Source organism: Amblyomma mixtum, chromosome 10, assembly GCF_055824585.1.
Source record: "Amblyomma mixtum isolate Tamu chromosome 10, ASM5582458v1, whole genome shotgun sequence".
NCBI classification, from domain to species: domain Eukaryota; kingdom Metazoa; phylum Arthropoda; class Arachnida; order Ixodida; family Ixodidae; genus Amblyomma; species Amblyomma mixtum.
Window position 1 is genome coordinate 10849334 of NC_143021.1, and position 10456 is coordinate 10859789.

Genomic DNA, 10456 nt, shown 5'->3' on the forward strand with positions numbered 1-10456 from the left:
AGCAGCCTGGCTGTTCTTTATTTCACTTGTTTGTTTATTGTATTTTTATTGACCGTAAGACACATAAGGCCTAAATTTAACTAAGTGCAAAGAACACTCCTAATTAGTCCAGGGGTTGCAATAAAGAAAAAAAAACTAATTAGTCCAGGGGTAGTGCGCCCGGCTCACTACTCAAGGGACAGCGGTTCGAATCCCCGCTCGACCATTTTTCTTTTCAGCGCAATTGCTCTTCTCGCTTTAAACACGCTACACAATGGTTGTGGAAAGTGGTCATCACCCTGTAGACAAAATGAGGTATTTGTAGTGACGTCTTCACTATTGCATGGCGTGATCGTTGTGAGGTGGTTGAATTGCCCGCACGAGGTCATGTGGTCGTGACGTCACGGCCGTTTCGACCAATCCCGACGTTTTCGACGCGCGAACGCCAAGTATGCCAGTTTGCCCGCTGAACGGGGCCCTTAACGGAGTCGGATTAAAAACATCGCGCGAGCCTAGTTCAGCCTAAGCCTGCGACCAGCAAGCGCACACCAGAGTCCCGAATTAGATTTTCCGCGCAAGCTTCTCGTGTGCTGCTTTCAAACACCGTGCGCTCGGCAGCGCGCTGCTATGCGTGACAGGTGCGTCCGTGGAATGACGTGCTTGGCTTGCCTGAGACCTCGGTCCAAAGAACATCCGGCCTGGTTAGGAGGTTTGCGTGTAGAAAGCTGGAAATGCTTTTGGCTGGCTGTGTGCATGGCCTTTTTGCGTACCGCCCCGCTTATGTATGATGATATGGCTTCCTCCTATAGGGTTTATCTGAGGCACCCCGAATTCAAGCCCAGAGCATTTGATTTAACGGCATGACGAGAAGAGATGCGCATACTGAAGTTCACCGAAAGTGTGCATTAGGCTCGTGGCGTTCCTACCATTGCGCCTACCTCTCGGTGGACACATTTGAACCCGTTGTAAGCACGGCTGGTGGTAGGCACGATGGGCAGGCACCGATATTGCGAGAGACGAAGAAAAAAAAAAAGCCGTCAGACCTTAGCTCTTTGAGAGTGGACACAGCATTAGAAGTCAGCCAAATGCTGCCAAGGGGGGGCGGAAATTCGTACCCTCTAGAAAGCGTGCAACGAGAAACCTAGAAGCCCGAGGGCATCGACGCGAAGTGGCGCTTCGGAGAAAAACGACCCACTGGGGAGTGCGCGGAGAGAATAACAGCGCGCGTTTGGCTGACCCAGCGTCGGGCACTGGGGCGTTCGTGTGTCAGTTCTGGACCTGCTTGACTGGTTGTAAGAAGGCCGCTCCTTGTGTTTGGCAACCATGGGCGATGGAGCGTGACGCGCACACTGTGTTTGGATAAATTCTGGCGGCGCTTTAGATGAATGATACCGCACTGCAGCGTTAACGCTAACGTCTGGTTGTGGTGTGGAAAATCAGCACTTTCAGGGTGATACTTCTTGAATAGGCGTAAAGCAGATGAAAGAGGACGAGAGCGAAAGAAGCGCAGGTGCACACGACGCACCCAGCATCCCAGTGAGCATTAAAACTTCCCTGGACGTCTCACGGATCTTCAGGATGTCTGCAGGACGTTCAAGGGAATTTTAATGCCCACCGGGATTGTAAACCACATTATCGACACGGATGGCTAGCTGGGCGACTTGGTATTGGTTCACCTTCGAAATAAAAGCGGCTTGCCCTAACGGGTCAACAGGTCGAAAGTAGAGACGAAAACAAGGAGCCAGTTGTGTCTCGCTTCTTCCGTCCCGTTTGTTCGTTTTGCCAAGATGCAAGTCAGAGAAGGTGAGACATCCCACTGCGAAGAATCTTATTACTGTCGGGTTTAAGTGAATTTTTAGCGGCCGCCTGAATTTCGTTCGTGAAGGGGAGCAAACTTAGCCAAGCTGAGTACAACTGTTGCCATTCGTCGTTCCTGACAATTATTTATCTCCGTACTGTTCTGGTACTGTCTCAAAGGTGTCCTCATGAAAATAATTGCTTTTCATCAACGTGGTGTGACCCGGTGAATTTGTTTTGCTCGACACCGATTTCCGCTTCAGTTTTCGGGCGAGAAGCGTTCCGACCGTCCCCATTATTTGCTCGGGCTAGCCGCAGCGCAAAGAGGAACGACACCACCCGAGCCTGGCTACAAACACGCAAGACGACCGGTTGCGTGTGTGGCAGGGGACACAGATGGCGTTGCTCGTTATCCCTTCCCCCTATCGACCATTCAACGCCAATCGACTCGACCTGCGGCGCCAAGAGCAAAGAGCGTGTCCGCGCCGAGAGCGTCAACAAACAGCGCTTCTCGGACGCGGTTTCTTTTTAAAGCCGCGGCCAGATGCCCCCTTGTCTGGACCCAGAAGCGGTCTGCAGCCTCGCTGCACCAGCCTGTGCAGATGCGCGCGCGTCGGCAACGACTCTGCCTGGGGCCTGAACTGCCGGCAAGAGGGCTCTGGAAGGCAGTGCGCACTCAGCGGAACGCGGAATGTAAAGCAATGCCGCATACTTCATTTCATTCCAGTGGTCCGTGAAAACGAATTGCAGAAATTACGCCCAGAGTAAGTATGACACCAAGGGGTCAGAAGTAAAAGACTTCAATGCCACCTGTTGTGATTCAGTTATAAAGCAGGAAGACATACAGGTTAAAGTTACAAAGTGAAAACGAATGAGATGTGAAAGGAAAATCTGGCAGCTGTGCAAACAGTATAAGCGCTGATATGTATTTGCGCAAACGCAGCTATCAAGCATTTAAGATATCCGCAGAAAATAACCTGTTCGGAAAATATAAGTGACAGGAAACGCTAGAGCACAACCGTACTAAAAAGAAACAAGCAAAATCAATTGTGCAGTAAGGTAACACGAACAGAAGATCAACAATTTAAGTTAGGTTGCAAGAAAAACAGACAACATTGCAATGAAGCTTGATGTGCTCTCCATTGCAGCAAGCGACTTTGAAGGGTTACATCGCCTTCTTTGCGAACCAGACAAGGGGCCTGTGGTCCTGATTTGTTTTGCTAAACGATCCACAAAGATAGACTGGATTTCAAAGCGAAAATAATGCCACGAGGAAGTTCGATTTTTTCTGTAACGTGGCTGCTCTCAATAAGAGGTTACCATAGTTTGCTAAAATGAATGCTCAGGAAATGAACTGCGTCTTCCTCTGGTCGAAGGAGAGAAAAAAATTTGCTCGGAAGTGACCAAGAGCACGAGTCATCCAAATAGCTTGCGAGGACATTGATAATGTTTTTAAGTGCATGAAACTGCGGGGCTGCGAAGTACATTAGCTTAAAGGGTCAGTCTACTCACCGAGATGAGTGTATAAATAATGGCATATTCTGGTAGTTGGCACCCTATAACATCAATAACGAGGGGTCTGCGCCCGGTTTAGGCAGGAATTTATATTTTATTTCGGCGTTAAAAGTCGCGTAAAAAAGCATGGTTGCGACCCCAAACGTTCATTTTGTTCAAGAAAGTGGTAGTCTTTTTTTGTAGAAGCATAAGTGAATATACTACGTACCATTTGTATGCCCCAATGTCAGAGAAACGCACGTTTTGTTCTAGTAAACTGTAGAAGGCGTACCGCTCGCTTTTTCTGTAAATCACATGAATATTTATAGTTACACGTACGCAAAACGCAGGCACATTCCCACTTTTAGTTCAGCGTATGCTAGCAGAGACGCAAAAATAAACTCAGCCTATAGTGGCGCCATCTGGTCGTCAGGACGGGAACCATTGCTGTAAACAAACCGACTCTCCACTTAAGCCTAGGAGCGGCAGAATCGTCACTCTAATTATTAAAATAAAGCAAATTTACCTCTTATATGTTTTCTTATAGGCGAGATGAGACGAAGCGAAAGACAGGCGCCCCATTTATGGCCAGTGAACGCACTGAAAAAGGCAGCAACAACGAGAATTCAGTCCGAAGCGAGAGGTCCCGCTTCGACGGGCGCCGCCATGTTTGTCGCCGCGCGGCGGAAATCCAGATGGTTGCCAGATGAGACTACCATCTCATACAGATGTGTTCCCACATTAATAAATTCTATTTTAAAATGTTCTACCGCACTCCTTGGCACCACAGCTGGCTAAACGGTAATTTGAGTAAAGAGCTATCGGTTGCCGCAAAGAAAATATGCTCGATAAAATTCAGTAGACTGACCCTTTAACATTACTATACTTTACCTCCGAGTCATTTATTGAAATGTTAAAAAGTCGGGCTTGCAGTTCGCGAAATACAATGTCTCTTTCTTATTTCAGCTGTCAGAGCTTAAAAATATAATACCGAAGAAGGAGAAGTCGAATTGCATAAACCGCGCTTTAATTTTCACCCTATTGTTTTAAAATAAATACGGTTTAGTTCACACTCAGATGCCATACAGTTGTATGGCTACAGACTATCCCAGTGTTTCGAGACGGAAAGCATAGTGATGGTGTCATTATAGGTGCAGGACCATCAGTCCTTTTATATCTTGTTTTAATTATTCTCTTATTCATTTTGACTTTGAAACAGTCTGCATAGTTAGTCGTAGAACCGCCACAATGGCTCTGCATCAGAACCGGAACGTTTATTTACACAGAAAATATTACAAAAATTGCTGCGCAGTCATCCTTAGTCGCTATGGCTAGTGATGCGTCTATTACAAACATCATCATACATAAAACAATGAGTTTCTGGAGCAATTCTGTGAACAACAGCAGGTATTTAGCTCGGTGCGGTGAATTCCTTGATAAGATAGTACCATTTTAGTGAGGACACAAAGTTCGACGTTTGTTTGAGGTCGCACGGAACCTTATTCCATATTTTAGCCCCGATTAAAGATATTGAGCGTCGCCAGTTTACGTTATAAGCTAGGGGTAAATTAAAATTAAGTTGTGCCTGCCTAGTGTGACATTTGGAAGGGTTGAATGTGGTATAGGGATGTGGAGTGTTTGTGCTAATTATTCGATGGACTAAAATAGTCGTTTTATAATCGCGGACAATGTTTAAGTGCATTATGTTTAATTCCTTAAACATTGGTTCGGATGGTTTTGCTTTCGGTGCAGATGATATTATTCTGACAGCCATTTTCTGGAGGATGGTAACTTTTGTTAGGCAGGATGTGAAGGCGAAACCGCAGGATCCAATACAGTATGTTAAACGATTATGGAAAACGCAGAAATATATCATTCGTAAAGTGTGCTTGTCGAAATGGTTTTCGGCATTATTTAGTGCATAACAGTCAGAGGTTAACTTTTGGCATAGATAATTTATGTAGATTTTGGTCGAGAGTTATCCCTAAATATATGTGGCTCTGAACCCTTTCAATGGGTAGTCGATAGAGACTAAGATAGCATGCGCTGATCTACACTAGGTGGCTGGATGCCGCATTCCCGCTTTCCGAGACGAGCGCGAGTGAAGCCACCGGAAGTTGGACGGCTTGTCCCGGAAGTCGGGTGTCTGCTGTGTATTTCAATGCAAAAAGTCGCGACTTTCGCCCTTTCGTTCTCAGTTTTCTTGCGTTGTTTTCGAGGGATATCTGCATTTATATTAAAGGAATAAGAAATGTCAGTATCGTTTGGGGGACCCTGTAATTTCAGGGAAAGCGAGGAAAACAGGCATGCAGGTGTCGCCCTCCCGCGGCAAAGGCGTACGTACACCTGGTTCTTGTCTTCCGAGTGTAAAGGGATACGAGTGGAAATACGATCAGGCGAAGGTTATATCTAAGCAGAATTTTCACGCAGTAGAGAGGAGGCGAACGTTGAAGGAAACCCTGATACTCGCCCCTCGAAGAGCCAGTTACAGTTTCGAGCTGTATGCAGGCAGGCGAAGGTTCGTCTCATAGGTTGTGGGCGGGGTTTATTGCTTTAGGACGTCTATTACTTAACAGAGGTGTTTTTAACCTAACTCCATAGTACAACAACGTTTGTACAGCTGCACCTAAAACAAGCACGTAAAACAATTTCCGGCCTAGTCGTCGGCATATACATTTAAACATCGAAATTACACGCTCGAAATTACTTTAGGGAGGTATTACGGACAGAATAGAACTGGCTTACACAGATTAGAGAAGTGATTGCACCACCTACTTAAAAATATATCCGAATTTAAACGTTTTTACTCCGGAGTCACCATTTTAGGACTTACGAGTATTTCTATCATTCTTTTCTTAAATCCAAATTCACCCGATTGGTAACAAAGAAAAAAAAGTATTGCAGTATAAAACATTGTGTACACTTTAACAACTTCAGGCAGTCTGTCAGTCGGTTTTTTTTTGTTTTTGATAGACACGGACATCGTGTCTGTCAGTATGACTAAACGTTTATCCGTGAAGGACCGAAGTTTTCGTACGGCCGTCGTGCAAAACACCTCTCGGAAAAGGCCGGCAGACCAGGCTGCGTGTAACGATGGTGTACGAAACACCGCTGCGTTAGGTCCACTAATTTTGTTCGCAGAACCTACTTTAATTGATGTTCAGATTCTCCTACATACTGCTTGAGCACCAAGAACGTATTTCTGCCACAGGCGTACTGCGCTTAGGACGAACGCGAGCAAAGGTCAGAATGTAGCGAAGGCTCCCAGAAGGCGAAGGCGCGTTCAAGCGTTACCTTCGTCGTGAAAAATGGAGAGCAAGTGCACCATGCCCGTTACGGAGTGCCTGGCAAGCACGGGGCTCAGTCCTCTTTTGCAGACGCAGGAGAGCAGCTCGGCCGGTAACAACCTCTCCCAGGCGGTATCCGAACCAGCTGCTCAGAAGTCTCCGACGTGACGTTCACGCGAACAGCTTGTTCAACGTCCTCCAAGACAGGTATACAGTGCTGAGCATGAATTACGCTAGCTGTCCTCGTATAGTGGTACGCAGAAGCACGGAGGAGCGCACGCCGAAGGCTTTCTCGAGCTGTCTGCCCTTCATAAATGATCGATACTGGAGTGGCGGGACCTGGAATGGAACGCATCGCATAGCTGAACGGGATGTAAAGAAGTCCGAGGAGTGCTTCCTTCTAGAATTGTATTAAAGGGCTTAGAATTCCCCGTGACGCGTTTTTGCGGAACAACCGTTAGTTTGTTGGTGAAGTATAGAAACTTGTAAGATAAAGTTTTCATTGCACTTTGCGATATCTCGTAAGGCACGCCAGACAAGCCTATTCGACACAGCCGATTCTACTCGGCTGCATTGGTTGCAGGGGCAGTAGGGTGGCTAAAGACGGCTTAGCGATGAGACCGGCCGTGGCTTTCACTGGTCGCTCTCTTCCCCACCTGCAGTTAACTGCGTTATGTTTGGCGTTACGATCAAGTGAAATGAAAACTAAATAATTCGGTACAAGAAATGGCTCCTCGTAAAGAGCTACATCACCAAACCACCCGGATGAGGGGGCTGGAAAGGAGAAAAAGTTACCACCCTCTTCATTCAGAGCACGTCCGCCTCTTTTGGGCTGTGCCTTGTGGGTTGTCTGTTATCTAGGGTTATTTACCGTCTAGCAACCTTTTATTTGGCGCCTTGATTACCATAACCAGCTCGGCTTGACTGATTACGCCTACCATTTATTTATTTATTTATTTATTTATTTATTTATTTATTTATTTATTAGAGATAATATCAGTCTGGTCTGGACCAAAATAGGAGTTACACAAGGGTAGTACAGATTACAAAGACGGAACACAACAAACAAAACACAAGCACCATCCAGTCGGTGCCAAGTTTTAACATTTCAAAAAATGCGTGAAAATCTCGCTGCAACGAAACAGAAAACAATGTGAAAAGACCATGCCCAACACATGCCCTTCTGTGATGGTTTTAGTGTAGTTGGAAAACATAGACGGTAGAATGTTTGTAGTATGGTCTATAGCTGGTTTCGGGAAGATCACGCACTGCCTCTCACAGGCAGACTATGAGCTACGTGCAGATGATTCTGCCTGCGGAGTATAGTCACTTCCTTCCACTAGGTATTAGTCTCAGTGGGCGTAGTGCAACGCGGTGGAACTCAAGGGGAGCACACAATTGGCCACCCATTCTCCAAATTTATTGTTCGTATTAAATTTTGGAATTTCCTAGTGGGAATTAGCGTGACAGTGGCTGAATTCGCTGTCCCCAGTTGTGCGAGAAAGTCGAGAAAAAGTGTCAGAAATGCTTACAGTGTACGCTGTATTACGCTGAATATATGTTAGCATGAGAAATGCTGCAAAAATCAGAGCACAAAAAATTTGCGCACACGTTCATATTGGTCTGTGCTGCTGAGGAATTCGTGCCTGAAAATGATAGTTGAAAGCATACATCAGACAAAGAATGAGAACGCGTAGGAGATAACTGTCGCTGACAGATGCGGGCGCATGTTTGCTTGTGTCGCTGTCATAAGGCACCGCCATTGCGGAATGATATTTCGAGTAGTGTGGACGAGGCATTTGTGTGATAGAGCATATAATAGGAGCTCTACAAAGCGCGCTGGTTTCTAAAAAACTGCTGCGATTGGTGCCTCAGCGTTCTGCCACATTCAGCTGTAGCCGTCCACTTCCTGCTTCCCGGTTCATGTATTTGCCAACCTTTTCGCGCGCAGCCAGTAAGTGCAGCACAGGTAGAACGAAGCGAGCGGGAGTCCGCAACGGCGCGGTGCTTGGCGGGACAGTAGCCTAAAGTATATGCTATACCCTCCTTGGTATATAGACCTCTCGGTTGTCGCTATTTCGAAATGCCAACTTTTGACTGCTACGCTTACGTTTTTGACGCTAGACTGAGAGAGGCTACACCCTTGGCTTCAGGGTAATTCCCCGTGTACTGCTAAAGGCGGCGCCGACCACCGGAGTAGTATAAATGGAAGGAAAAAGATTGTTGCTAGCCCCGGCATCTGCTATCGCTGCTGAGAGCACCTGAGCTGGGGCAGCGGAAATGAAGGATGGGAGGCAGCGTGTAGAAGCGAAATGAAAGAGGTGAGGGGATAGTAGAAAGGACAGGGGGAGAGGTATACACTGGTAGTAAAACTATTTACGTATTAACATAATAGCAGATATACCGGTCGCGCGCGCGTGAAGGTCTTGTAGAGCACACCACCGGAGCGCGAAACCGGTGTTTCTGTCTTTTTGTTGCTAACTCATAAAAATGCGAATAAAAAAGACTTTGCTTGTGGAGTTTTATTACTAGGACCTGTTTTGCCGCTGTTCCTATCGAAATGGACGTGATAGCTAAACGCGCGTTACGCGCAGAACTTGCGCGCCTTTTCTCATTCTCCTGAATGGAGTGATGGCAAAGTCGGGCCTCTGCTGTAGTGCCGCGTGCATCGCCGGTCGTGCCGGCGGGGCCGTCTCTCACGGGATCGTTTGGATGTCTGCTCTTCTCTGATTTTAAACAAAGCTTAGCTTTGAAGGTCTTTCTTGCTCTCTTTCTATGTATTTTTGCCTCGCAAGTATGCTTTTCATTTCTCTCTTCTTTCAGCGAATGTAAGCTGATTATCGCGTGTCTCCATTAGAGGCACTCATAGAAATGGTCTCTTGACAGTCTATAGACTTCTTATTGACTTTAGTGACTTCCTATAGATATTGCTTTTTGTCTATTCATAGTCTATAGACTGTCTATAGACAAAAGTCTACTAAAAGTGTATGGCCATAAATATATAGATTGTCTATAGACTGTCAATGGCACTTGTATTGATCTCTAGGATTTTTCTACAGACTTTATAGACAGAACTCTATAGACACTCGATTAGACTGTCTAAAACTTTTTTGTAAGGGGGGTCTCAAGACGGTACTTGCAGTGTAAGGTATCTGCTGACTACGCCGAGCCATGTGCTGCTCCGTTCTTAAAAGGCTTGTTCAAAAGGTGGCATGGTGCGAGAAACAACCAGAAAAATATCTTCAGCCTCGTAAACCGGTCCCGCCTTGTTTGCCATTTTGGACTCTTGTCCGAACAGCTTCGCTCTTGAATTCTGGGCATGCCATCCTGGCTCTGTCGTCGGTCGGGGACACCCGTTTCATTCATTCATTCATTCATTCATTCATTCGGACTCACCAGCAAACAAAGGAGTGGCGCTGAGAAATGGCAAAAACTAGAAAGGTACTTCAAAAGGGTGGAAAGGGTGCGCTGTTTTTTAGCCTCAGGGCAAAAACTAGCAGCATGCATGTCGCAGAGAAGGAAAACGATAGAAATGTGCCATCCATGCGGCGCCATAGCTAAGCGCCCGAGTTTTATCGTCATTTTATAACGTGACAATGATGAGGTGGGCTACGTCATGTCTTGCACCGACCATAGGCTAAGATGAAACGCCAAAAGCTCACACATTTAGCAAACCAAAGATATATCGGTTACGCTGACTATTTGCGCAAAGTGCGGGCTGCGAAAATCAAAGTTTGTTGGACTTTGGGCGGACTACCTGGCCGCCTGTGATCAAAGGACTTTTGCGGTTCCATACGCTGCTGCGTAATAATGAGCATGACATGCTTTTATAGCTTCCATACTCGACGCGCTACTAGTGCCGAAAGTGACACTGAAACTACTACCCCCCCCCCCCCCCT